This window comes from Giraffa tippelskirchi, chromosome 7 (genome assembly GCF_054371585.1).
Source record: "Giraffa tippelskirchi isolate mGirTip1 chromosome 7, T2T-mGirTip1v1.2.pri, whole genome shotgun sequence".
Classification (NCBI taxonomy): domain Eukaryota; kingdom Metazoa; phylum Chordata; class Mammalia; order Artiodactyla; family Giraffidae; genus Giraffa; species Giraffa tippelskirchi.
The window spans coordinates 133,341,465-133,369,234 of NC_137281.1; the positions used below are offsets into that span (position 1 = coordinate 133,341,465).

Consider the following 27,770-nt stretch of genomic DNA (forward strand, 5'->3'; position numbering starts at 1 on the left):
TCTATCATAATTAAAGACTCAGCTTATATTTGTTGCTGTTATTACTGATGTCAATATGCAATAAAGAAATGTGGGAGGTTTTTGGAAGAGATGTACCTGAAAGCTTTAAAGTAATCTGGCAGCTGTGCACGAGATAGACTGAAGAAGGTACAAGTAAATATAACAAAACTAAAGAGGAGACAGTGGTCCTGGAGTAAGGCAACAAAAAAAGAAGAAGGAAAAAATAAATTCCACCTAACTATTATTCAGTTTTTTGTTTGTCAGTCACTTCTCCATATAGCCACCAAGTGAACACACATAAAAACAAAACTTCCATGTTAAGAACCTGTAAAAAATGAGTCCAGATAATCCTATGAAGACATTCAGGGATTATTCCAGTCATCTTCTGGGGTGACTCTGATTTTTTGCGTGTGCTTTTGTGAAAAGTGAGGTTAAGCAGCAGAGGAACCATTTATCCAACCCTTAGCCTGCTAGCCTGCTGGTCCACTGGAGAAGGGCATGGCAAACCACTTCAGTATTCTTGCCTTGAGAACCCCATGAACAGTATGAAAAGGCAAAAGGATAGGACACTGAAAGATGAACTCCCCAGGTCAGTAGGTGCCAAATATGCTAATGGAGATCAGTGGAGAAATAACTCCAGAAAGAATGATGGGATGGAGCCAAAGCAAAAACTATACCCAACTGTGGATGTGACTGGTGATAGATGCAAAGTCCGATGCTGTAAAGAGCAATATTGCATAGGAACCTGGAATGTTAGGTCCATGAATCAAGGCAAACTGGAAGTGGTCAAACAGGAGATGGCAAGAGTGAACGTTGACATTCTAGGAATCGGCGAACTAAGATGGACTGGAATGGGTGAATTTAACTCAGATGACCATTATATCTACTACTGTGGGCAAGAATCCCTTAGAAGAAATGGAGTAGCCATCATGGTCAACAAAAGAGTCCAAAATGCAGTACTTGGATGCAATCTCAAAAACGATAGAATGATCTCTGTTCGTTTCCAAGGCAAACCATTCAATATCACGGTAATCCAAGTCTATGCCCCGACCAGTAACGCCGAAGAAGCTGAAGTTGAACGGTTCTATGAAGACCTACAAGACCTTCTAGAACTAACACCCAAAAAAGATGTCCTTTTCATTATAGGGGACTGGAATGCAAAAGTAGGAAGTCAAGAAACACCTGGCGTAACAGGCAAGTTTGGCCTTGGAGTACAGAATGAAGCAGGGCAAAGGCTAATAGAGTTTTGCCAAGAGAACACACTGGTAATAGCAAACACCCTATTCCAACAACACAAGAGAAGACTCTACACGTGGACATCACCAGATGGTCAACACCGAAATCAGATTGATTATATTCTTTGCAGCCAAAGATGGAGAAGCTCTATACAGTCAGCAAAAACAAGACCAGGAGCAGACTGTGGCTCAGATCATGAACTGCTTATTGCCAAATTCAGACTTAAATTGAAGAAAGTAGGGAAAACCACTAGACCATTCAGGTATGACCTAGATCAAATCCCTTATGAGTATACAGTGGAAGTGACAAATAGATTTAAGGGACTAGATCTGATAGACAGAGTGCCTGATGAACTATGGACAGAGGTTCGTGACATTGTACAGGAGACAGGGATCAAGAAAATCCCCATGGAAAAGAAATGCAAAAAAGCAAAATGGCTGTCTGAGGAGGCCTTACAGATAGCTGGGAAGAGAAGAGAAGCCAAAAGCAAAGGAGAAAAGGAAAGATATTCTCATCTGAATGCAGAGTTCCAAAGAATAGCAAGGAGAGAAAAGAAAGCCTTCCTCAGCGATCAGAGCAAAGAAATAGAGGAAAACAACAGATTGGGAAAGACTAGAGATCTCTTCAAGAAAATTAGAGATACCAAAGGAACATTTCATGCAAAGATAGTCTCGATAAAGGACAGAAATGGTATGGACCTAACAGAAGCAGAAGATATTAAGAAGAGGTGGCAAGAATACACAGAAGAACTGTACAAAAAAGATCTTCATGACCCAGATAATCACGATGGTGTGATCACTCACCTAGAGCCAGACATCCTGGAATGTGAAGTCAAGTGGGCCTTAGAAAGCATCACTACGAACAAAGCTAGTGGAAGTGATGGAATTCCAGTTGAGCTATTTCAAATCCTCAAAGGAGATGCTGTGAAAGTGCTGCACTCGATAGGCAAGCAAATTTGGAAAACTCAGCAGTGGCCACAGGACTGGAAAAGGTCAGTTTTCGTTCCAATCCCAAAGAAAGGCAATGCCAAAGAATGCTCAAACTACCACACAATTGCACTCATCTCCCATGCTAGTAAAGTAATGCTCAAAGTTCTCCAAGCCAGGCTTCAGCAATACGTGAACCGTGAACCTCCAGATGTTCAAGTTGGTTTTAGAAAAGGCAGAGGAACCAGAGATCAAATTGCCAATATCCGCTGGATCATCGAAAAAGCAAGAGAGTTCCAGAAAAACATCTACTTCTGCTTTATTGACTATGCCAAAGCCTTTGACTGTGTGGATCACAATAAACTGTGGAAAATTCTGAAAGAGATGGGAATACCAGACCATCTGACCTGTCTCTTGAGAAACCTGTATGCAGGTCAGGAAGCAACAGTTAGAACTGGACATGGAACAACAGACTGGTTCCAAATAGGAAAAGGAGTACGTCAAGGCTGTAGATTGTCACCCTGCTTATTTAACTTCTATGCAGAGTACATCATGAGAAACGCTGGTCTGGAAGAAACACAAGCTGGAATCAAGATTGCCGGGAGAAATAGCAATAACCTCAGATATGCGGATGACACCACGCTTATGGCAGAAAGTGAAGAAGAACTAAAGAGCCTCTTGATGAAGGTGAAGGAGGAGAGTGAAAAAGTTGGCTTAAAGCTCAACGTTCAGAAAACTAAGATCATGGCATCTGTTCCCATCACTCCATGGGAAATAGATGGGGAAACAGTGGAAACAGTGTCAGACTTTACTTTTTTGGGCTCCAGAATCACTGCTGATGGTGACTGCAGCCATGAAATTAAAAGACACTTACTCCTTGGAAGGAAGGTTATGGCCAACCTAGATAGCATGTTTAAAAGCAGAGACATTACTTTGCCAACAAAAGTCCGTCTAGTCAAGGCTATGGTTTTTCCAGTGGTCATGTATGGATGTGAGAGTTGGACGGTGAAGAAAGCTGAGCGCCGCAGAAGTGATGCTTTTGAACTGTGGTGTTGGAGAAGACTCTTGAGAGTCCCTTGGACTGCAAGGAGATCCAATCAATCCATCCTAAAAGAGATCAATCCTGGGTGTTCATTGGAAGGTCTGATGTTGAAGCTGAAGCTCCAATACTTTGGCCACCTCATGCGAAGGGTTGACTCATTGGAAAAGACCCTAATGCTGGGTAGGATTGGGGGCGGGAGGAGAAGGGGACAACAGAGGATGAGATGGTTGGATGGCATCACCGACTCGATGAACATGGGTTTGGGTAGACTCCGGGAGTTGGTGATGGACAGAGAGGCCTGGCGTGCTGCAATTCATGGGGTCGCAGAGAGTCGGACACGACTGAGCGACTGAACTGAACTGAACTAGCCTGCTCTGCTTAGACCCTGAAACCCCCAGTTGTACCCACAGTGATAGATTGGGGAGTATTCCAGTTCCTAAGAAACCCTGCTTTTGCAAACTCCATCTAATGCCAAAAATCTATCCACACATCAGGCGGGAATGAAGCCTACAGCTTCTGAAGAGAAGACAAACTCGGTCCTTCCCACGGTTAACTTTCCTTTTCTCACTTAGATAGTAATGACTCCGCTTCTGCTTAGAACACAAGCATTCCAAAATATCTAAGAACTTCAGCTGGTGACAGGGAGGCTGACTGGCCTTCTTTCAAAAGTCTCTTAATGACTCGACCTCCATCAAGTTACTGTATTGTTACTGGGTTGCAGGTTTGAACAAGCAACATAGAAAAACTCCCTTTGGATTTTGATGGCACTATTCAGCTGGGTAATCTTGGGCATTTTCTAGTGTCTCTGTCTCAGTTTGCTGCTCCGTGCACCAGCAAAATAATCATATTCACTTCACAGGGAGGATGCAAGTCTTAATTAATGTTTGCAAAACACTCTGACTTCCTTTAATGAAAAGTGCCACTTCTAAGTGACATATAATTAGAGGCAGGTTTGTCACTATGATCCTTGAGAGAAGAAAGCCACATGGAAGCAATAATTTGCATGTCTATCATTATTTCTCATCATTGACCAAATTCTTGACAAATACATATCACTATCCCAGCTTTCTGGTGAAGAAAGCAAGTCTTTAATGGCTGAAAATAACTCACACAAAATTACCACATCATCTCCTACTTCTCCAGCCAAGGACACATTCTCCTCTTCCACCAGACCAGCAAATCTGGGATCCAGTCCAGCTTCTTCCAATACAGCAGGGGGAAAAAAATCAGGATTCAAAGTGGTAAATGACTTACCCAAGGTCAATAAGGATTTGGCTCCAGAAACTTCTATTCCAGTTCTATAGCTCTGATTCTTCTCCCTCAAAATAGCCTGAATTGATGAATCAAGTCACCAAATAAAATTTAAAAGACAGAAGGGACGACTTTTTTTCTGGTTGAACCATTAGATTTCTCTGAAATAGAAGTTATTTTGTATGCCAACCAGGGTAAGGACTCCTGGAATGTTCTAATTAAGTGAATATGGGCCAATGACTTCTATTCCAAAATATTTTAGTTTTGCAAGTAATGTCCCTTCCATATCTGGAAAAGAGCATTTCTAAATACATAGCAGATTTCTCCTATTTTCCTTGGAAACATTCCGCGAGCTATTTCATAATAGGTGACTTGTTACTAAAATCCATTCTGCTGCCTCAAAGCAAAACTCTCATAAGTTCAGCTTCTTGGCCCCAAAGACCGCAGCATATGGGCAAGTCTAGTACTAAGGAGTCATCTTGAAAACTTCTACATTCTTACATGTAAAGGCCCAATTTATGTGCTCTTTCCTCAAAAAGAGCATCGAGAAGTAGCTATTTTTAAATTTCATTTACTTACTGAAAAAATTGTGAAAGAGTAGTGATTTTGCTCTGAAAACACCATGATTTATAGGGTGGCTGCTTAAATACTGATGATTTATTTTCTTCCAAGATAAATGTCCATCCCTACAATAGCACATTTTACAAGATTCCTGCAAGAACATTCCTGAGGAGAGAATTAAATTGTAAACATATTTACCTCATTTCAGTACCTCTTTAAATATTTCTGTGTATGAAAATTAAATACAAGGCAAAAGGCACTGCATTGATTTGTATATGGTAATTTGGGCAATATCCTATTATTTAATTTAATTTTTAATATAAAAATACATTAGGATTGATCAACCCTATTTTTTTCCAATAGGATGTCACAGTAACATATTTTTGGTGTTGAGGAAGAAGACACTAGATAGAAAACCACTCATTTCTAGAGAAGAAAGAATCGGATAGACTTCCCTTGATAATCCATGTAATGTGTTTTCACTTTAGTGAAGTGAAACTAGCATCAATTATATGTGCATTTACAGATTCCATTACTCTATACAATTTTTTAAAAAAATTCTCATTAAATGGTATAATGGCCCTGAAAATATACAATTGGCTCTTTATTATTTAATCCAGAGGTTGGCAGCACCAACCACAAAGCAGAGCCAACTACACTGTGTCATAGGAGGGGCACCATTAACTTCACGCTCATGGTGAGAATCATATGTGGAAAACAAATTTGGTAACAAAAACCAGGCTTGGAATGCACGTGGTGCCTGGTGTTGCTTTTACAGAAAGGTTTTTATTATAATGATTAATAGGACTTTTTAAGGAGAGAAAACAGAGGAGAAAGGGAACCAAAACACCTTTGTTGTTGGGCAGGAATACAAGAATGCTCTTGGGCATGTGGGTGAGGGGATCCAAGACTGTGTGTGATAGATTACATAGGTGAGCAGCTTTCCTCCTGGGACTTCACACACCTCTGCCCTCCCCAGAGAGTATGTGGATATTACACATTTATATCTGGGTTCAGACTCCAGCTCCATACCCACTAGCTTTGTGACCTTGCTAAGTTACTTTACCCCCTCTCTATCTCAGTTTCTTCATTTGTAAAGTAGGCTTATTAAAACTTAGATCATAGTTTTGATGTGATGATTACATAAAGTGATTTTTGTAAAGCATTTAGAGTTACTGCCCAGGACACAATAAGGGCTTTATGCAATAAGCTATTTTGTATTGTTACCATCAATATTTATATTTTGAAACTTTCAATTAAACTGCCTTTCTTAACAAAGTGAAAATACTTACTCGCACACCAAATTATAATTATTGCTATCATATCTATGCAACTATGACATCACCAAACCTTTCCCACCACTTCAACCACACCCTCACCTCTTCAGGGAGCAGTTCCAGGATGCAGACGTGTCAGACACAGGTATGAGCAGAACACAAGTCATTTGTGACAAGTACATGACTGAGAGTCACACAAAGTGCTGTGCCTGCAGAAAAGGAGCAATTACATCTGATTGGGAGAGAATCAAGGAACGCTTTGTAAAGGAAATGACGTGTGAGCTAATTCTTAAAGGATGACCTGGGGTTTGAAGAGGATAGGGTAGGGAGGAAAGAGACTACCGTAGGACGCGGAACCAACAGACTGGCGTGAAAAGAGCAAGGGAGGCAGGAAGGAAAGTGAGAAGAAATGAGGCCAGAGAGTTGGCCCATGCTGTGGAGTGCTGTATGAGAGATACAAACGAGATGGGGCATGGTGGTTCACTTGACTGGGCCATAGGGTGCTCAGACTGGGTCAAACATTGTTTTGAGTGTGTCTGTGACGGTGTTTCTAGATGAGATTGGCATGGTAGACTGAGTATAAAGCAGATCGCTCTCCTTACTGTGGGTGGGCCTCTCTCAGTCAGCTGAAGGCCTGAAAAACAAAACGAACAGCCTCACCCTTCCTCCAGTAGGTCAGAATTCCTACTGCCTGACTGCCAGAGAGCTGGAACATCACTTTTTTTCTTCCTTCAGACTTGAACCGAACTACTGGCTCTTCTTGGGTCTCAAGCCACCAGATTTCAGATTGGAACAACACCTTCCAGCTGCCCTAGGTCTCAAGCCCGTGGACTCAGACAGGAACTACACGATCAACCCTCTTGTCTCTCCAGCTTGCCAACTGTAGATATCGGGATTTCTTACCATAATTGCAGGAGCCAATTTCTTATAATAAGTAAAATACATGAATAAATAAATCCCATCAATTCTGTTTCTCTAGAGAACCCTGACTAACATCTGAGAAAAATTACCCAAGTGTCCTTGTCCATGTGCGCACGCTGAGTTGCTTCAGTTGTGTCCGACTCTGCTACCCTGTGCACTATAGCCCGCCAGGCTCCTCTGTCCAGGGGATTCTCCAGGCAATACTGGAGTGAGTTGTCATGCCCTTCTCCAGCAGATCCTCCTGACCCAGGGATCAAACCCATGTCTCTTATGTCTCCTGCACTAGCAGTCAAGTTCTTTACCACTAGCACACCTGGGAAGCCCCATCCTTGTTCATATCTCCCCCTTTTATTTGCCTTCTAAGGACAAGTCTATGATTGCACATGAATCTTTGATGTGTTGCCAGAGCTAACAGGTAAAGTTGCAAAATTAAGGAAAAAAGATGGTGGCAGATTTGAGCAGTGGCTCAAAGGCAGATGAACAAAATGAAAGAGAAGTGGACAGAGTTTTGAGGAAGAGTTAACAAAGAGAGATGGGGGAATGTAGCTTAGTGGGTGACTTTAGAGAAAAGACTGCACAAAAAAGAATTTGGGGAAGTTTTGCTATGAGCTGTACGTGGCAATTCCCCCTGTGCTCAGGAGGCTCCAACAGCAGTGAATACCAACACTGCTTTGTAAAGTCAGATTCGTGTTTCTTTGAGGTAAATCATGAGGAGTCCTTGAGGGAGCAAGCAGGTCCAGCTTTATATGAGTTGTTCAAAATAAACCCTGCAGAAAAGTCAAAACTACAAGTTGGAAAGGAAACCAACTACTCACTGTTTTCCTGAAGACCACTGTATTGACCAGGATGACATAACAGAAACCCAATAAAAGGTGGCCAAATGAGATTCTGTTCTCTCCCATGACAATAGCTCCAGAAGTTAATAAGCAGGGCAAGTAAAGCAGCTCGGTGAAATCTGAAGGTAGTCTTGCTCTTTTCCTGCCCTGCCATCACCTCCAATGTTATAAGATGCTTCAGCCTCGAGAATCACAGCATCTGTCAAGGCAGGAAGGAGAAAGACAAGAGGGTCCTGCCATCTGAGTCTGTTCCTTTATATCAGGAAAGCATAAGTCTCTCAAAATCACCATACAGACAACATGCTGGCTCTAGGAAAAGCCTGGAAAAATTAATACTTTATCTGTTTTTTTGGTAAAAAAAAAAAAAAGGTGGGGGTGAATAGCTATTGGGTAGGCAAGTGGCAGCAGAGCCTTATGCATACAAAATATTTATTTGGGAGAAATCTCTTGATGAGTCAATTCAGACAGAAGCTAAGACCTTGAGGAGACCTGAAGAAGAGCAGGGCTGCCCCGCATGAGAGGAAGAGACGAGATGCTTAATTGCTCCCAAAGCAGACAGGAAGAGACTGAGAGGAAGGGAGGGGAAGACATAAGATGATATTGCACAGGGCATTGCACATCATGACTTCCTCTCATATCACCATCTTAGTCCAAAATCCAGCCTGTCACCTATCTGAACCTCATCATCACAGCTTAAATCAACACCTAGGTTTTGCAGTACCAGATTAGTGTCCAGATAGACCTTAAGGCTTCACACCAAGTTATATGCTCACAGTCAGAGACTGTACGGACTGTACACTGCATGCAGTGGGGGGCAGGAGGGTTATACTATTTCTTATGTATTCTTCAGGATTTCTATTGCTTATTAAATCAGTATTGGCAAGTTACACATTTCTAGGAAATAGTCTGTTTTGTCTGCATTTGCAAGTTTATTGGAATAAAGTCATTCATAGCTTTGTCTTATCATTTTTTAATTTCTGCTGAATGTGCACTGTATATCTTCTTTGTTATTAACATTGTTTATTTATTAATTTTCTCTTTCTCCTCACCCTCAGTCTTGCCAAGGTTTTGTCTATTTTATTAGTCTCTCCAAAGAACCAACTTCTGGTTTTGTTGGTTCTGTTTTATCTTTATTTTTTCTAATCATTAATGTCTGCTCTTATCTTTATTTCTTCCCTTCTATTTTCTTTGGGTTTATTCTGCTGATCTTTTGCTATCTTAAGCTGGCTGCTTAGTTCATTAATGTTCAGCCTCCACACTTTCCTAATGTAAACATTCAAAAAAAGACATTTCCTTCTGCTTTTTTGCTATGTTTCATGAATTTTGATTTAGCATTTTCTTTATAGCAGTTCTAGGCACAAATTTACATTTTGGCTATACTATTATTCATAAGTTACTTAGTAAATGCTTTGAAATTTCCAAATATATGAGAGTCATATGGCTTTAATTTTAACTTTTCTTTGAAGAATAACGTGCATATGCAAAGGACATATTATAAATGCACAATTCAATGAATTTTTACAAACTAAATACAGCCATGTCACCAACACCAAAATCAAAGAACAGAACTTTGCCAGTAACCCAGAAGCCACTCTTACGTTTCCTTCCACTCACTATCCCTTCTCTAAGAGGAAACACTATCCTGACTTGTAACAGCATAGATCTGCCTGCTTTTGTGTTTAATATAAATGAAATCATACAATTTGTAAGCTGTTTTGTTGGACTTCTTTCATTCGAACTTGTATTTGTGAGATCATCATATTGTTGCATGCAACTATAGTTTAATTGTCCTTGCTGTAGAGTACTTCTTTGTATGACTGTGGCATAATTTCTTTTTTTTATAAATGGGTTTCAGTTTTATCTGGGGACTCACTGAGGACTGTAGCCCAGGAGACAGCCTCTCAGATGGCTCTGAGGGACCTGCTCCAAAGAGGTAAGCAGGGAGATCAGCATATATGTGAATTTGGAGAAGGGATATGTACCATCAAACACATCTCTTGGTAGAAGGTTACTGTTAGTCACAAGGCACAGATATCTTAATAAATTATTTTAGTACTTTTGTAAATATGCAAGAAATTGAGTTCATAAGATTTTCTCCTAAAAATATCTATCTGTAGGCCTGCTTTTCTAGTTTTTCCAGAATACAGAGTGCCTCATTCTTAATCTCTGCCCTGAACTCCCTTCAGGGTGAGTTAAAGGTCAGCAACTGACTGCAGTGGCTAATGACTCAATCTCTGTAAAGCTGAATGGTGAGTAACATCTTTTAGTTGGAATTGCCTAGGTGATATATAGAGAAGAATTTCTCTTCTCTTTCTCTACATATACATATATATATATATATATACTGCTTCTGCTGCTAAGTCGCTTCAGTCGTGTCCGACTCTGTGCGACCCCATAGACGGCAGCCCACCAGGCTCCCCCATCCCTGGGATTCTCCAGGCAAGAACACCGGAGTGGGTTGCCATTTCCTTCTCCAATGCATGAAAGGGAAAAGTGAAAATGAAGTCGCTCAGTCGTGTCCGACTCTTAGCGACCCCGTGGACTGCAGCCTATACCAGGCTCCTCTGTCCATGGGATTTTCCAGGCAAGAGTACTAGAGTGGGCTGCCAGTGCCTTCTCCGATATATATATATGTATATGTATATATATGGATATATATACACACATATATATGTTCATAATATTTAAAAACAAAACCATATAAATAAATATATAATATCATAATACATACACACATGGCACTTGTATGGTTTTGGTTTTTAGATTTACATCTTTGACCACTGGGAACTTTTACTAGTGTGTGCTGAAAGATTCTAAGTTTACTCATCCAAATGTTAGCCTGTTGTCCAAACACCATTTATCAAAAAAATCCATCTCTTCCTGACTGATTTGAGTTTCCAGCTTTTTCATATAGTTCCATATTTACTTGGGTATATTTTGGGACTTTCCATTTTGTGATCATTAGTTAATCTGTTTATTTATGTGTCTATTATAAATCTTTATGTTTTAATATTGGATGGGACCAACTCTTTCCTCATTATTGCTCTTTTATTTCTCTAGCGTTTTCCTGGATACTTTATATCCAGTTTGTGATCAAACTGTTGATCTTCAGAAAAAAACTGTTAATATTTTTATCCACTCTGCTGTTGATGGCCATTTGGGTAGTTTCCAGTTTGGTGCTATTATGATTAGTGCAGCTATGATCATTCAGTGCATACTTTTTGTTGAACATATATGTGTATTTCTATTAGAGGAAAGGAGTTGAGGGGTAATAGCTCAGGGGTATGGTTTGGTGGTTTAGTCGCTAAGCTGTGTCCAACTCTTGGACTCTTGCGACCCCATTGACTAGCCTGCCAGGCTCCTCTGTCTATGGGATTCTCTAGGCAAGACTACTGGAGTTGGTTGCCATTTCTTTCTCCAGGGGATCTTCCCGACCCAGGGATTGAACCCGGGTCTCCTGCATTGCAGCTTAGGTGTATATCCAACTTTAACTGATATTTTCCAAAATGACTGAACCAACATATATTTTATCAATTCTTTGAAGTTTTTGAAACTTAATTGATATTCAGTTTTTCACAACCTTCTATGTGTTGATGAGAGAAATGTATATTTTCTCATCACTGAATATATGGTCCCATATTTGATTATTAGACCTAAACTTATCAGTTGTAAAAGCTCACATACTTACTCATTTTTCTCTGTTGTATTTATCAATTACTCGAATGTGTTAAATTACTGCACTAAATATGTATACTAATCCATCTATCTATCTATCTATCTGTCTATAAATCATGAGTTCATACTGCTACCTCTGATTCACATCCAACATCATGGGGTTAATTTTCACCTTCATCTTCTCTCTTTCCTTATTTATACCTTCTTCCTCCAACAGTGAGAAAAACCTTGCTCTTATTATCTACATTGTATTTATTTGTTCTATTCTAGTACACACACAACGTAGTTTCAGAATTGCTTACCCATACCACATGAAAAACAAATTTACTAAGTTACAGTTTTATGTACAGTTATTTACGTTATCCAAAGTACTGCATTCCAAAGTTTCTTACATTAGCTCTTTTCTTCCGCATCCGTTTCAATATGGAAATATTCACTTATAAAATAGGTTTCCTTGTAACTGTATTTTATTTTGGATTCCTGTTGACATCCTGGTTGGTTTTTTTAATTCATTTTTGAGAGTATGTGAAACCTCACTACGGTTCTAATAGAGCTACTAAAAAGATACACTCAGAGAAGTACCACTGCCTCCCCATGCCTACTACTCTATTTCCATCCCTCCCCTTACTTTTGGCACCCCTTTCCTGTCAATCTCTTTAAATTCTGCTTTATCTTTTCTATATTATTTCTGCACAAAAGAACTGATACATTTATTTTCTATAACTCTTTTTTTCTTACAAAAACGTCTACCACAATATTTTGTACTTTCTATTTTTATAAGCTTCCTCTTCCATTGCTTTTTGTGGTCCCATTTTGGATTAATTTTGTGATCCATTGCTTTTGTGATCCCATTTAGAGTTTTTCCCCATTGCTTTTTGTGATGCCATTTAGAGTTTTTTCTTCCTCTTTTGCTATCATAACTGTTATTTCTATACTTTCAGAAGTTACCTTAAAATAACTCACATACTTTGCTAACGTCCAAAGATAATCACTGTGTCAGCTTTTCTCTAAACAATCTCAAGACTTTTATAATCATAAAAATTAGTGTTTATTGAGTGTCTGCTATTTGTTAGGCACTGTTCTAAGCACTTTACTTATGACAAGCCACTTAAGGCCTAAGAGGTTGAGTAATTTGCCCAAGGTTACACAGATTATAAATCCTGAGACTGGGATTTAAACCCAGACAGTCTGGTTCCGTATTCTAGGCTCTTGAACACTATTGTTTTGTTTAACCTGGAACACTTGAATTAGGATCACTCTCCTCCCATCTTTCATGTTATTCCCATCTACTGTTTTTATTCAATTTCTTTTATTAGTTCGCAATTCCTTATTGCATCTTATACCTTCCTTTGGAGAATATTTTCCTTGACCCTGAAGCATGTATCTTTAGAAGTACCGTTAGTATATATCAAAGGTAAAATTTTTCCATTTATATTTGTCAGAAATGGTATTTATTTAATGATAGCTTAGCTGAAGTAGACAGTCATTTTATCTAAACACTCTGAATATATGACTCTATTGTTTTCTGGTTTCCATGTCAGAAATTAGAAGTCTGCTCTAACTGTAAGTGCCATACCCTTTGTAAGTAAATTGTCTTTTTTTCTCTGCTTGCCCTTTATAAACTTCTTTTTGTCTTTAGTGTTCTATGATTGCAACAAGACACATTCAATTGTAAATTACTTTTTAAAGTCCTGCTTGGGATTCACTGTGCATTCTGAGTCTGAAGATTTATGTCTTCAACAATTCTGAAAAATCATTAGAATCTCTTTGAATAACCTGTCTCTCCCATTCTCTCTGTTCTTCCCTTCTGGAACTCCAATTAGATGGCTATTAGACCTTCTCGAGCATATGTGCTCAGTCATGTCCAACTCTACGTGACCACATGGACTTCAGCCCTCCAGGCTCCTCTGTCCATGGGATTTTCCAGGCAAGAATACTGGAGAGGGTTGTCATTTCCTCCTCCAAGAGATCTTCCCGACCCAGGGATCGAACCTGCATCAAGAGATGCATAAGAATTTCTCCTGCATTGGCAGTTGGATTCTTTACTACTGGGCCACCTGGGAATCCCCGATTAGACCTCATTCTACCCTTACTGATTGATATTTTTATCTTCAAATTAGGTATTATTATGATTCACTTATTCAGTCAATGTTTGTTTCATTGTCTCAATGAAACAATATTTCATTTATCGTTTCATATCTTTAAAAGTCAATTTATATGTGTATGAACATGGCCAATTGGTTTGATGATATTTTTTGTTTTTAAGGGCTTTCTATATAATTTTCAAAGAAAATTACCCATTGTTAGTCTTTTTAAAATTATTTTCCTCAATTAATCAATTTTTCTTTTGGCTTTGTTTATGGTATCTTTTACAGCACAGCTATTTTAAACTAACATATAATCAGATCTAACAATTTTTACATTGTGGGTTTTTGATCTGGGATATTGCTTTAAAAGACCTTCTCCATTCCAACTCATTTAAAAAGTGCTTTTGTCTCATACTTTTATGATTTTAATTTGTATTTTTAAATAATTGATCCATTTAGAATTTATTTTGGTAAAAAGTGTAAATTTATATCCAGATTTCTTTCTTAAATATCTAGTCAATTACCTTAAAGCCATTCATCCCTTCATTCATCAAGTAAGCTATCTTTCATCCTATTTATTTTAAAGCTCCTTTTTTAATATAATACCTATTTATTAAGGTTGATTTCTGAGTCCTTGGTTTTGCTCCACTGATAAATTCATTTGTGAGTGTCAATGGTATTAATTAGCATAGTTTTATAGTATGTTTGAAATATCTGTCAGGCCTGGTACCCCCCTATCACTTATTACTCTTAAGTTTTCATAATTTAAGTAGACTCACACAATACATTTTAACTAGTAACTTTAGACTCAGGCTATCTAGTTTTAAAAAACAATGAATATTAGCACTGTGTTGCAATTAATTGTTTAAATATCTTTCTCCATTATGAGATTATCAACTCCATCATGTCAGAGACTCTATCTTATTCACCATTGCCATAATCTAACATAAAGTACATAGTAAGTACCCGATACTGGAGAAGGAAATAACAACCCACTCCAGTACTCTTGCCTGGGAAATCCCATGGACAGAGGAGCCTGGCGGGCTGCAGTCCACAGGGTTGCAAGAGTTGGATACGACTTAGTGATTAAACCACCCACCACCACCAAGTACGTGCAGGCTAAGTAGCTCCAGTCATGTCTGACTCTGTGTGACCCTATGGACTGTATTCTGCCAGGCTCCTCTGTCCACAGGACTTCCCAGGCAAGAATACTAGACTGCAAGGTTGCCATGCTTTCGTCCAGGGGATCTTCCTGATCCAGGGATCAAACTCATGTCTCCTGTGTCTTCTGTATAGCCAATGGATTCTTTACCCCTGAGCTCCCAGAGAAGTCTGTCTCACATTGTACAGAAAGTCAATTTGAGATGGATTATAAACTTAAATATGAAAGAGAAACCAACAGAAATTCTAATTTCTTAAGACTTCTTCCTTGACACATGTTATTTTGTAGTGTGCTGTTTAATCTCCAAATATTTTAGAACTTTTCAGATATCTTTCTGTTTTTATTTCTGGTTTAATTCCATTGTGGTCTAAGGAACATACTAATATACTTTGTATGATTTCTATTATTTTTAGTTTGTTCAGGTGTGTTTTCTGGTCCAGAATGTGGTCTGTTTTGATGACTGCTTCATGTGAACTTGAGAAGAATGTGTAATTTGCTGTTGTTGGATGGAGTACCCTGTAAATGTCAATATTAGATCAAGATGATTGGCGGCACTCTTCAGTTCAATGATATGCTTACTGATTTTTCTGCCTTCTTGATCTATCAGTTACTGAAAGGAGATTGTTGAAGTCTCCAGCTAAAATGGAGGGGAATCATTCTATAATCCTACGATTTAGTGTCAGTCTTTTAAAAAATCTGTGTTCCTGAGTTGTGACCTTATTTTTCCCTATAGGTGAGACAGAAAGGCTGGAGGAAACTGAAGCTGGGTAATTTTCCTTTCACCACTTTAGATAAAGCTCTGATAATCTTTTCTGTTGCTAAGTAGGCCTTTGTTAAGGAGATTGCCCTAGGTGTATTTCAATTGCTTTTCTCCTGTCCCTAGCAGAAACATGAAGGCTTTTCTTGGTTTTTTCACTCTAAGTAGCTGGTGAAATTCCTGGATATAAAACTCATAAAAGTATGGGGGCTTTCCAGGACTGCATGAAACCAAAGAGCTTCTGCATATCTTTTGAAAATCAAAAATATGAGGAGGAAACATGCAGAATAGAAAAAAATATATAAATTAATTTTAAAAAGAATTGTAAAATTTTCATGGAATCAAAAAAGTTCCCAAAGAGCCAAGGCAACCTCAAGAAAGAACAAAGCTAGCAGCATCACATTTCCTGGTTTCAACATATACTACAAAGATACAGTAATCAAAACAGTACGGTATTGTCATAAAAACAGACACATAGACCAATAGAACAGAATCAAGAGTCCAGAAATAAACTCATGCATATTGTAGGGAAGGAAAATTTGCCACCCCAAAATGTATCTTTTTAGCATGTGGATTATTTCAAGTTGAAAACAATCAAGGCCCAAAAGACTTAGGAAGAAGCTTTGACTTTCCCTTTAACTGCCTGAAAAAATTTAGATAGAAGACATGTTTCAGGAAGGGAGATATCACCATAGATGACTATGGTATGAGCTAGGTATAGTAGGTAGGAAAGAACCTAGCAAAATTTGTTAAAATTTCTCTCTGTGCCCCATTTTCTTTACCTGGCCAAGCAAACATTTGTTTACCAAACACTTGCTTTTCCATCTCCATGTGAATTGCCATCCTCACCTTTGTAGTCCCAAACCACTATCCCCATCATCCCCATTTGCTGCTAAGTCACTTCAGTCGTGTCCGACTCTGTGCGACCCCATAGACAGCAGCCCACCAGGCTCCGCCGTCCCTGGGATTCTCCAGGCAAGAATACTGGAGTGGGTTGCCATTTCCTTCTCCAGTGCATGAAAGGGAAAAGTGAAAGTGAAGTCGCTCAGTCGTGTCCGACTCTTAGCGACCCCATGGACTGCAGCCTACCAGGCTCCTCCATCCATGGGATTTTCCAGGCAAGAGTACTGGAGTGGGGTGCCATTGCCTTCTCCTTTTTTTTTGACACATGGAGGTGACTGTATGATTTTTCTCCTTAACCTACCGTAACAAGGATTAAGTTAAATTAATACATTTCCTAATCCTGAATCAAGAGGATGAGGCCCCCACAATTTAGTCTTTAGCTAAAGACAAGGTTTAAGGTGAGGATTTTGGCCATTTTGACAAATTACTCAGTCTTCCTGGGTCTCTCCTATGTGTTCATGTTACCAAACTTTTGTTTGATTTTCTTCTGCTAATCTGTCGCATAGCAACTTAATTCTTAGACCAGCCAGGAAAACCTTAAAGGTAGAGGAAAATTTCCTCCTCAGCAATGCACAGTCAAGTAATACTTTGAAAATGAAGCCAAGAATACTCAGTGGGTATAAGATAGTCTCTTTAGTAAATAGTTCTGGGAAAACTGGATACCTATATGCAAGAGAATAAAATTGGACTAAGTTTGGGCAGCCATGAGTAAAGTTACTATAAACATCTGTGTGCAAGTTTTTATGTGAACATAAGTTTCACCACTTATGATTTGGGAAAATATCGAAGAGTTCCACTCTTGGATTACATGACAAGAATATGTTTAGTTTTGTGATAAACTACCAACTGTCTTCCAAAGTGTCTTTACCATTTTGCATCCTCACCAGCAAAGAATGAGAATTCTTGGTCCACATCCTCACCAGCATTTGGTGTTGTCAGTGTTTTGGATTTTGGCCATGGTAACAGGTAAGTAGTTGTATCTCACTGCTGTTTTAATTTGCAATTGTCTAACAACACAGGATATCGAGCATTTTTTTCACATGCTCATTTGCCATCTGTATCTCTTCTGTGGTGAGATCTCTGGTCCATTTTTTAAATGAGTGCTTTGTTTTCTTCCTGTTGAGTTTTAAGAGCTCTTTATATGTTTTGGATAATAGTTCTTTATCACATGTGTTTTGCAAATACATTCTCCCAGTCTGTAGCTTGACTTTCTCTCTTGATAGTGTCTTTTGCAGAACATGTATACTTTTCTAAAACTAAAATCATGTAATAAGGATTCCCATACTACTATAAAGATCCTAAAATTTTTTAATTGTGGTAAAATATAACATAAAATTTACCATTTTAACCATTTTTAGGTTACAACTCAGTGACAATAAGTACATTCACATTGTTGTGCAATTATTTTCACTATCTGTCTTTGGAACTTTTTCATCTTCCCAAACTGAAACTCTACCCTCTTCAGAATAGCTACCCACTATCCCCCAGCAACCACCATTCTGCTTTCTGTCTCTATGAATTTTACTACTCTAGGTACCTCATTTAAGTGAAATATGTAATATTTATCATTTTAGGAAAAACATTTTAACATTACAGTATTATTCAGTGATGACATAATATTAAATATACATTGTTTATGGAATATTTGTCCATATCTTTTCTCCAAGTGCCTAATGTATTCTTAATAATTTTCTCATAAATTTATATAAAGCTCTTTATAGAACAAAATTAACAATCTTTGGTCTATCATATTTTCTGTACTTTCTCAGCATGTTTGCTTTTAAATTTTTGTTTCTTTTTTGACAGAGTTGTTTCCAGGAATTTTAAAAATAGGATACACTTAGAAGAAAGAAGAAGAGTCATGGTGAACTTTAGAATTCTCTTTCAGGCGTGTGACTTCACAGGACATTAATTATTCATCCCTAAAGGAATCAAATTCTCCAAGACTAAGTTTTCTACAACTAAGCCAGTGCTTTTGCATAATATTTAAAAGCAAATTGGCAATTAACCTTGGAAAATAGAGCAATGATGTAAGATGACCTTTGCAATAAACACTGTTTAAAAGTCAGATGGCTCCAGTCAGCTCCAGCTGGAACTGCTCTGTAAAGTGTGTATTAATTACTCTCTATCGTTTTCAAAGCCAAATACAGCTAAGGTCATTACTAATTTGTACCAAAGATTTCAGAGCAACGTACAGACCATAACTGAGATATACAACTTTTACGCTGTGAAACAAAGGTCAAACAGGTTGAACTGTCACTGTTTTCCATATAGGGAACCTTATTTTTCTGTATCTATATTTTAAGAATAAGCATCTGTCCTTGGTAGGCCAGATAACAGAGTTTAGAGGAGACAAAAGAAGACCTTAAACATAGAAAACATAAAATTATTACAACTGTGAGCAAGACACAAATAACCCTGGGACATTTGTTTATGCACCTGGGCCTTTATGAAAACTAGAGGAAAAGAAAAGGAGCACTTGTTGTGACAGTAACACTCCACTTTGCTTTGCAAGGGGAGGGAGTCCTACCAGGGTTTCTCTGCCCACACCTGACATGCAAGGGCATTTTGCAAAGGAAATCAGTGAGGATGAAAATTCAAGCCATTCAATGTCTGCATCACTCGAAAGGCAAAACTAGTCTCAGCTTCCTCTCTTACCCAAATTGGAGTGAAGATTATAACTCTGTGGGTTTATGGAGGACAAGATGAATGGTCCTGTCACAACCATAGTCCCCACAGCTTCTGAGGTCTAAGAGAATAAACCAAGTCCTAGCCAGATTTACAGCTATTCCATAAGCCCAGGGTTTACCAAGTTACAAAATCGAAAAGATTTCACCTTTATGCCAAACACTCAATAAGAAAAAATGGACTGCTTTTGGTTTTTTGTAACAATACTAAAATATTTGCTTTTATGTCATCATTCAAAAATCAGTTTTCACATAGATATATTATCAATTCATTTGAACCCTGCCACCATACTGGGTGCAGGGCATCTCTGTATCTACAATGTATTAAAGTAAAAGTGAAAGTCGCTCAGTCGTGTCCAACTCTTTGCAACCCCATAGGCTATACAGTCCACAAAATTCTCCAAGCCAGAATACTGGAGTGGGTAGCCTTTCCCTTCTCCAGGGGATCTTCCCTACTCAGGAATCAAACTGGGGTCATCTGTATTGCAGGCAGATTCTTTACCAACTGAGCTCAATAAATGCTTTTTGAATAAATGCATACATAGGCAAACCTCCTTCTTCAAAATTGACCACAAGAATAGGTCAGCTATCACATCTGAAATGTAAAGAAGTAACAGTGATTTATTTCTTGATAAGTTACACACACAAAGCACACACAAAGTAGTATGATGCATTAGGTGAAAAGAGTTGATTATACTTTATTAAATAAGTCACATCAGTTACCATACCTTTTCTGCACTCAAGCCCAACCAATTCTACTTTTTAATGCTGTAACAAAATCTTATGAAATAATTATTTTTAAAACCAGGTAAGTACAGGGCATAGAATCTAGCCCATCACTTATCCCTAGGTTGGCTAGATGGTCATGGGGAAATGGGTAGTATCTGGAAGTTCAGTAGTATGACGTGATGCTCTATCAAGATTTGCCACAGTGATACAAGGAGACTCCAGGAGACACTATGAGAGATCTCTGCCATCCTGCCCTGCCCCAAACCCATAATTCTAGAAGCATAAAATTGAAAATGGGAGTTTACAACAACTTCAGTAGGCAAAATGTGCCTAAGAAAGAATGCACATTTGAGAAAATTAAGGAATCCTATGCCAAAATGTGGGCAAAATAGTATGAAGACACCAAGTGCCTGAATGAAAAATAGTAATGTAAGATCATACGTGGTATCCACTTCAAGACAAACAAATGAGAAAGTATTAGATATTTGGGATTGAGAAACTGAGCTCACCAATAAAAATTACTTTGTGTTACCATTTATTGTTTTTCAGTACTTCTTCCATGGCCCTTTAATTTTTCCCATTGCACTATAATACTTATAGGTCTGTCTCTCCGACTGGAATTTTAGCTCTTGGCATGTACTTGGGAACACTGAAGATGATTTTTTAAACATTCTTGAATGAATAACTAAACTCATTTTACTTTTTATGTTACTCCTATTCCCTTATCTTTTTTTTTTAAGAACTTAGCTGTTTTATTTATTTATTTTGTTTTATTTTTGGCCATACCATACAGCATGCAAGATCCTATTCCCTGACCAGGCATGGAACCCCTACCCCCTGCATCGAAAGTGTGGAGTCCTAACTGTTGGGCCACCAGGGGAAGTCCCCCTCCTTTATCCTTTAACTTCTTGTTTTCCCTTTTACCCTTGTGAGGATAGAAATCAAAACACCTGTGGTCCAGTCCTGGTTCTGATACTAACTCTCTGGATCACGGTTTAACCTATCAAAAAAATAAAACTAGTAACAATTGCCCTTCTCTAACTCACTGACAGAAATAGCAGATAAATTCTAGTGAAATCATATATGAAAAATCGATCAAGAGAAATAAATTAGTTAAATCAGCAACATTGTTTTGATCATTTGACAACCATAGACTGGTCTGCAAAACTAAGAAACAATTAGGAAAACTTAGACATGAATAAATAGGTGCAGCAAGGGAAAAGTGATGAATTGTCAAGGGTTATCAAAGGACCAGTTAGTACACCAACAACTTCTCTTCTTTTCGCAGTTAAAAATCTAGTATTACTCAAGGGGTTTTCTGGGAGGTTAAGCAAAACTAACCCCAGATTGAACAGCTGACCACAGAATATATCTGAGTTAACCAAAGGCTCTGAAGGAGTTATAGCCCTTTAAGAAACCAAATTATTTACAGAAGCAACATTTTACAGACTTTCTTTAAAATAGGATTAAAAATAACATCTCCTCTACCACCACCACTCCCTCCCTGCCAGCTTACCTCATTCTGTTCTAAGCCTAAAATATACTTGGGATCTGACTCTTCAGAAAATATTAATAGTTCTCTAGTGACTTTCTCTAATGGGGTAGACAGAGGCGTTACTGCTTAGAAATTGCAAGATTGCAATTCTAGGGCAACCCCCTTCAATAGGAAGTTGACCTAACTAGTAACTGGCGAATATGCATCATGAAAAAGAGAAATTGTAATAATAGGAGAAAAATAAGGCCTATTTGGCTCAAAACAGTCATTGCTACTGCCAGAATTCCTCGATATTTGCAATAAAAAATTAAAAGCAAGGAAAAATTAACTGTTTTCCTGTAAAAATGAACCTGCTCATTTGTGAAACAAATAAACAAACCTTTATTTTGGTTTATGTGAGTCGTTGCTTCTCATAGTTATTATAGCTGTGAAATGTTTGCATATGCTATAGCAATAACATGTTTACATAAAAAAGTCCAAAAGTGAACTAACTACCTTTTTATATCAAACTAATAGACTTGCACTGTTCTCTCATCTGAGCTCAGACTTTAACATTAAACTGCACTCTTGACATCACTTCTTGTATGTCTCAAAGGCACCTTAAACTCAAACTTATTGTGCCCCAAACCAAAGTGATTATTTCTTTTACTCCTCAAAATTTGGTCCTCTTCCAGGGATCCCTGAGTGAATTAATCTACCATCCAACCAGTTCTACCAGTCAGAAACCTATCATGTTTGACACTGTTTTCTCATCCTACTGTACTCAGTTCATCACAAAGTCCTGTCCATTTTATCTCTTCAATGTATCTTAGATCATCCACTCCCTTCTGTCTCCACCACCACTACCACCCTTAACCCACTCTCTCTCTCATGGACCACAGCACTGGCCTCCAAACAGAGCCAAGTACCTCCACTCTGGTTCCTTCCAGTATGTGCTCCACATTTTAGCCCAAATAATCATTTCAGAACACAAAACCAATTATGTCACATGCATATTCTGTTTAAAATCCTTAGATGTCGCCCCGTTGCTCTTGGGATCAGGACAAAATTCCTTAGGATGGCCTCAATATCCTGCATGATCTGATCTCCACTAGCCTCACCAGCCCCAATTCACACCATAGTCACTCTTGCAAAGGTAGTAGTACCTCCAGGCATAATCTCTAAAAGTGACAACTTTCCGACAATTTTCTTTTAGATAATTTATTGACAAGGCAGTCATTATGACATAAAATAACACTGGGGGGAAAAGACCAAAAGAAACAGAAAAAGTATGTGCTTGCTCCAAACTTGACGCAGCTGGGCTGAAGTACGACCCCCACCACCCACCTCACACACATACACACACACACACATACACACACACATACACAGATATTAGAAACCAACCGTACCTCTGCTCTTGCTGTTTTTGCTCCAGCCATGTTGCCTCCCTCCTCGGCACCATGGGGAACAGCTGGGATTCAAATCACGTTTATCTGATTTCTAAGCAGTACACTTGCCACCATTTCATCATGTCTCACAAGAACAGTTTCTCCATGTAAATTTGAACTTATAATAAGAAATCTTAAGCATACTTAAGATTCAGTATTTTTAGGAAAAGCTGAAAATATGCTCTATACTCTATTCCCTTTTTAATGAAAAATTTTAAACACACACAAAAATAGAGAGACCAGACAATGAACTCCCATATCCAAATCACTCACATTCAAGAATTACCAACATTTTGTGATTATATCATCTATTCTTTTTGTTTGTTTTTCTTTGTGACAGCATTTCAAATAAAATCTAAGAAAGCATATGATTTTACCCCCACGTGCTTCAATATGCTTTCCTAGGAAATATGGACACCTTCTTATATAACCACTAAGCCATTATCATATTTAACAAAATTAATAATTCTTTGGTATCATCTAACATCTAGTCTATGATCAAATTTCAATCATTATTTCAAAAATCTCTTTTTATATAGTTGGTGAATCAGGATCCAAACAAAGTCCACAAATTGCATTTAGTTGTCCTGTCTCTTAATTTTCTCATTCCCCCACCTCATGCCATTGACTTGTTGAAGAAAGCAGGTCAATTGTCCTATAGAATATCCCAAATTCCGGATTTATCTATTTGATTCCATGAGGTAGCATTTTAACTTGTCCTTCTCATCCTTTATTTCCTGTATATTGGATGTTAGTTCTAAATCCTTGATTAGACTCAGGTTCAACTTTTTGGCAAGAATATTTTCTAAGAAATGCTATATACTTTAAATTGCATTTTATCAAGAAGTTCTCAGGGCTCATTGTTCCATTTTTAATAATACTTATTATCATTTTCTTTTTACTTTTATTTATGAAAATTCATAAGTACAACAGATATTGACCAAATACATACTAGGTCGGAGAAGGCAATGGCATCCCACTCCAGTACTCTTGCCTGGAAAATCCCATGGATGGAGGAGCCTGGTAGGCTACAGTCCATGGGGTCGCTAAGAGTCAGACACGACAGAGCGACTTCACTTTCACTTTTCCCTTTCATGCACTGGAGAAGGAAATGGCAACCCACTCCAGTATTCTTGCCTGGAGAATCCCAGGGACGGCGGAGCCTGGTGGGCTGCCGTCTATGGGGTTGCACAGAGTCAGACACGACTGAAGCGACTTAGCAGCAGCAGCAGCATATACCTAGTGAACTTCCAGGTTCTGGGCATAAAGAAGTAAACATGACAGCAAGGTACCTGCTTTTATGAAGCTTTCACCTATTATTTTAATGATTGATATGCAGATTCATTTTAATATTAGTGTTCACTATTTAATGAATTTTTCATATAGCTATGTATGTATAGATATATGTATTTTTATATTTGCATGTATGTATGTAAGCACACGTCTTCATCTATTCTTCATATTTATTAGACGTTCACTGACTTTTTTTGCCTTTTCATACTGTTCATGGGGTTCTCAAGGCAAGAATACTGAAGTGATTTGCCATTTCCTTCTCCAGTGGATCACGTCTTGTCAGAACTCTCCACCATGACCTGTCCGTCTTGGGTGGCCTTACATAGCATGGCTCATAGTTTCATTGAGTTAGACAAGGCTGTGGTCCATGTGATCAGTTTGATTAGTTTTCTGTGATTGTGGTTTTCATTCTGTCTGCTCTCTGATGGATAAGAGGCTTATGGAAGCTTCCTGATGAGAGAGACTGACTGAGGGGGCTTTAGCTTCAGCTGAAGCTGATGGGTGGGGCCTTGCTCAGTAAATCTTTAATCCAATTTTCTGTTGATGGGCGGGGCCGTGTTCCCTCCCTATTATTTGACCTGAGGCCAAACTATGGTGGAGGTAATGAAGATAATGGCATCTCCTTCAAAAGGTCCTGTGCATGCACTATGCACTCAGTGCCCCTGACTCTGCAGCAGGCCACCACAGACCCACACCTCCACCGGAGACTCCTGGACACTCATTGGCAAGTCTGGGTCAGTCTCTTATGGGGTCACTGCTCCGTTCTTCTGGGTCCTGGTGCACACAAGGCTTTGTTTGTGCCCTCCAAGAGCCTGTTTCCCTAGTCCTGTGTAAGTTTTTGGTGGCTCTATGGTGGGGTTAATGGCGACCTCCTCCAAGAGGGCTTATACTATACCCAGGTCTACTGCACCCAGAGCCCCTGCCCTTGTGGCAGGCCACTGCTGACCCATACCTCTGCAGGAGACACTCAAACACTCAAAGGCAGGTCTGGCTCAGTCTCTGTGGGGTGTACTGGTGCACACAAGGTTTTATTTGAGCCCTCTGAGCATCTCTGGCGGGTATGGGGTTTGAGTCTGAATGTGATTTCACCCCTCCTACCATCTTGCTTGGTCTTCTTTGCCCTTGGGCATAGGGTATCTTTTTTTGGTGGGATCCAACATTCTCCTGTCGATGGTTGTTCAGCAGCAAGTTGTAATTTTGGAGTTCTCTCAGGAGAAGATGAGTGCACGTCCTTCTACTCTGCCATCTTCTAAAGGTCTGCTTAGTCAAGGCTATGGTTTTTCCAGTGGTCATGTATGGATGTGAGAGTTGGACTATAAAGAAAGCTGAGTGCCAAAGAATTGATGCTTTTGAACTGTGGTGTTGGAGAAGACTCTTGAGAGTCCCTTGGACTGCAAGGAGATCAAATCAGTCCATCCTAAAGGAAATCAGTCCAGAATATTCATTGGAAGGACTGATGCTGAAGCTGAAGCTCCAATACTTTGGCCACCTGATGTGAAGAGCTGACTCATTTGAAAAGACCCTGATGCTGGGAAAGATTGAAGGATGGAGGAGAAGGGGGCAACAGAGGATGAGATGGTTGGATGGCATCACCAACTCAACGGACATGAGTTTGAGCAAGCTCCAGGAGTTGGTGATGGACAGGGAAGCCTGGGGTGCTGCAGACCATGGGGTTGCAAAGAGTCAGAAGTGACTGAGTGACTGAACTGAACTGACTGACGTTTGCAGTATCTACCTAGGCCACGACTCAAATCCCCTTCAGTGAGGACTGCCCCTCCCCCACAGTTGTACTAAATGGCCTCGACCCCTTGACCATAGCTGATTTAACTCGGAGTAGATCCCTCACCAAGATAGCCAATCATGATCTCTCTCCTAAGAATATGAACACAGAGGGAATGGTGGCCTGGGCTCTGACAGCTTTTTAACTTCCAGTTATCTCCTTTCTTGGAACTTTAATGACAAATAAATAACTTCTTCTTAGATTTCATAACCTATCCCTGTTTCTTTCTTTTTCTTTTTGGCTAAGCTAGGTCCTGTTATTTTCTGTTACTGGCAATCAAAACAACTTTAAGATATTAACTGTAGCATGTTGTGTGAGAAAGATAAGATGTCCTTTTCAAATTATTTTTTCTTTCTTTTCAGATGAACATTTTCTTAATGCTTTTCAACACAAGATTTTTGGTCAGCCCTGTGTGTAAATGAAGTAAGCTGCAGCCCACTGTTGATTGGTGGTTACTACATTCAAGTGGGCTTCCCAGATGGCTCAGTGGTAAGGAATCCGCCTGCCAATGCAGGAGACTCAAGAGGTGTGGGTTGGATCCCTGGGTCAGGAAGATCCCCTGGAGAAGGAAAGGGCAACCCACTCCAGTATTCTTGCCTGGGAAATCTCATGGACAGAGAAGCCTGGTGGGCCATAGTCCATGGGGTGGCAAAGAGTTAGACACGACTGAGCAACTAAAAAACAACAATAAACCACTAAAGGACAATGAGTACAGGGTATATGGGCTCTCTCAGTATTATTTCTTATAATTGTATGTGAATTACAATTATCTCAAAATTAAAAGCTTAGTAAAAATTGAAAAAAATATTTTTCAATGAAAACTGAGAGTGAGACCATGTCTATAATTATTCCTTGAGATGTTAAAAGTCAAGAAAGTGAAGGACTATTTTTTGATGAAATGGTTGTCTATATCCAGTATAAACTCACCATTCTAATTCATTGTCAGGCCAAACAAAAACTCATTTTCATAGAATTAAAGTAAGAGTATTCAAGGACTTGAATAGGAAAACTACTCACTTTCTTTCTGTCTGGTCAGTTAGTCTTCTTTCTCAAGAGATCGAATCTGTTCCCAGCAATCTCTAGAGCCCTAGGTTCTCCTGCATAAACCTTCATGGGTGCTACTGGAAGATTTGAGACATATACACGAGAGAAGGTGATAAGATGAGAGGAAGATAGGCAAACGAAAGACAGAAGGAATTAAGAGAAAGGGAAAGGAGAAAAAAGAAAAGAAAGGGTTTTGTAAAAAAATAAAAATAAAAAACATATTGAAGGGATTGGCTGACACTATCTTAGCCAAGCAAGCAATGTTATTGTCACTAAAAGCAAGACATCCTGACACTACATGCCCTGGAACACGATGTAATTAGGAATCACACCATACCACATGAATCTAATAAAGTCTTTGGCTTTATCACTTTATAGGGGCTACTAAAACAGGAAACTGTAGAATCACACTGCAAAGAAACAGCCAGCCAAATCCAGGATATAGGATATTCTACAGGATGAGTAACAGTGTCTTAGATAGAGTTCTTTGAGAAACAGATGCTGAGACAGAGAGTTATGTGCAAGAGATTATTAGAGAGTAATCTCAGGGGAAACCCTTAGAAAGAAAAAAGGCAAACAGAACTGGGAAAAGGAAAAAGCTAAACTGCAAAGCAGTTGCAATGGAGAACTTAGCCAATCCCTCAGGGACCTCTGGCCCTTCAGAGATAGAAGTAAGAA

At 38.9% G+C, this 27,770-nt stretch overlaps 1 protein-coding gene across 2 annotated transcripts in view; it reads right to left on the reverse strand.

Annotated features, from left to right (window-relative positions):
* The window catches only part of LOC145513431 (uncharacterized), a 115,055-nt gene that overhangs the window by 53,976 nt on the left and 33,309 nt on the right, over nucleotides 1–27,770 (reverse strand). The window contains exons 1-2 of one of the 2 annotated variants that reach the window (XM_081509805.1): nucleotides 6,396–6,436; nucleotides 5,035–5,181 (exon numbers count right to left, since the gene is read on the reverse strand). The exons of the other annotated variant lie outside the window; for it this stretch is intronic. The gene's annotated coding sequence lies outside the window, so the exon portion shown is untranslated. Of the gene's footprint in view, nucleotides 1–5,034; nucleotides 5,182–6,395; nucleotides 6,437–27,770 lie in introns of those variants that run through there. 2 annotated transcript variants of the gene reach the window in all.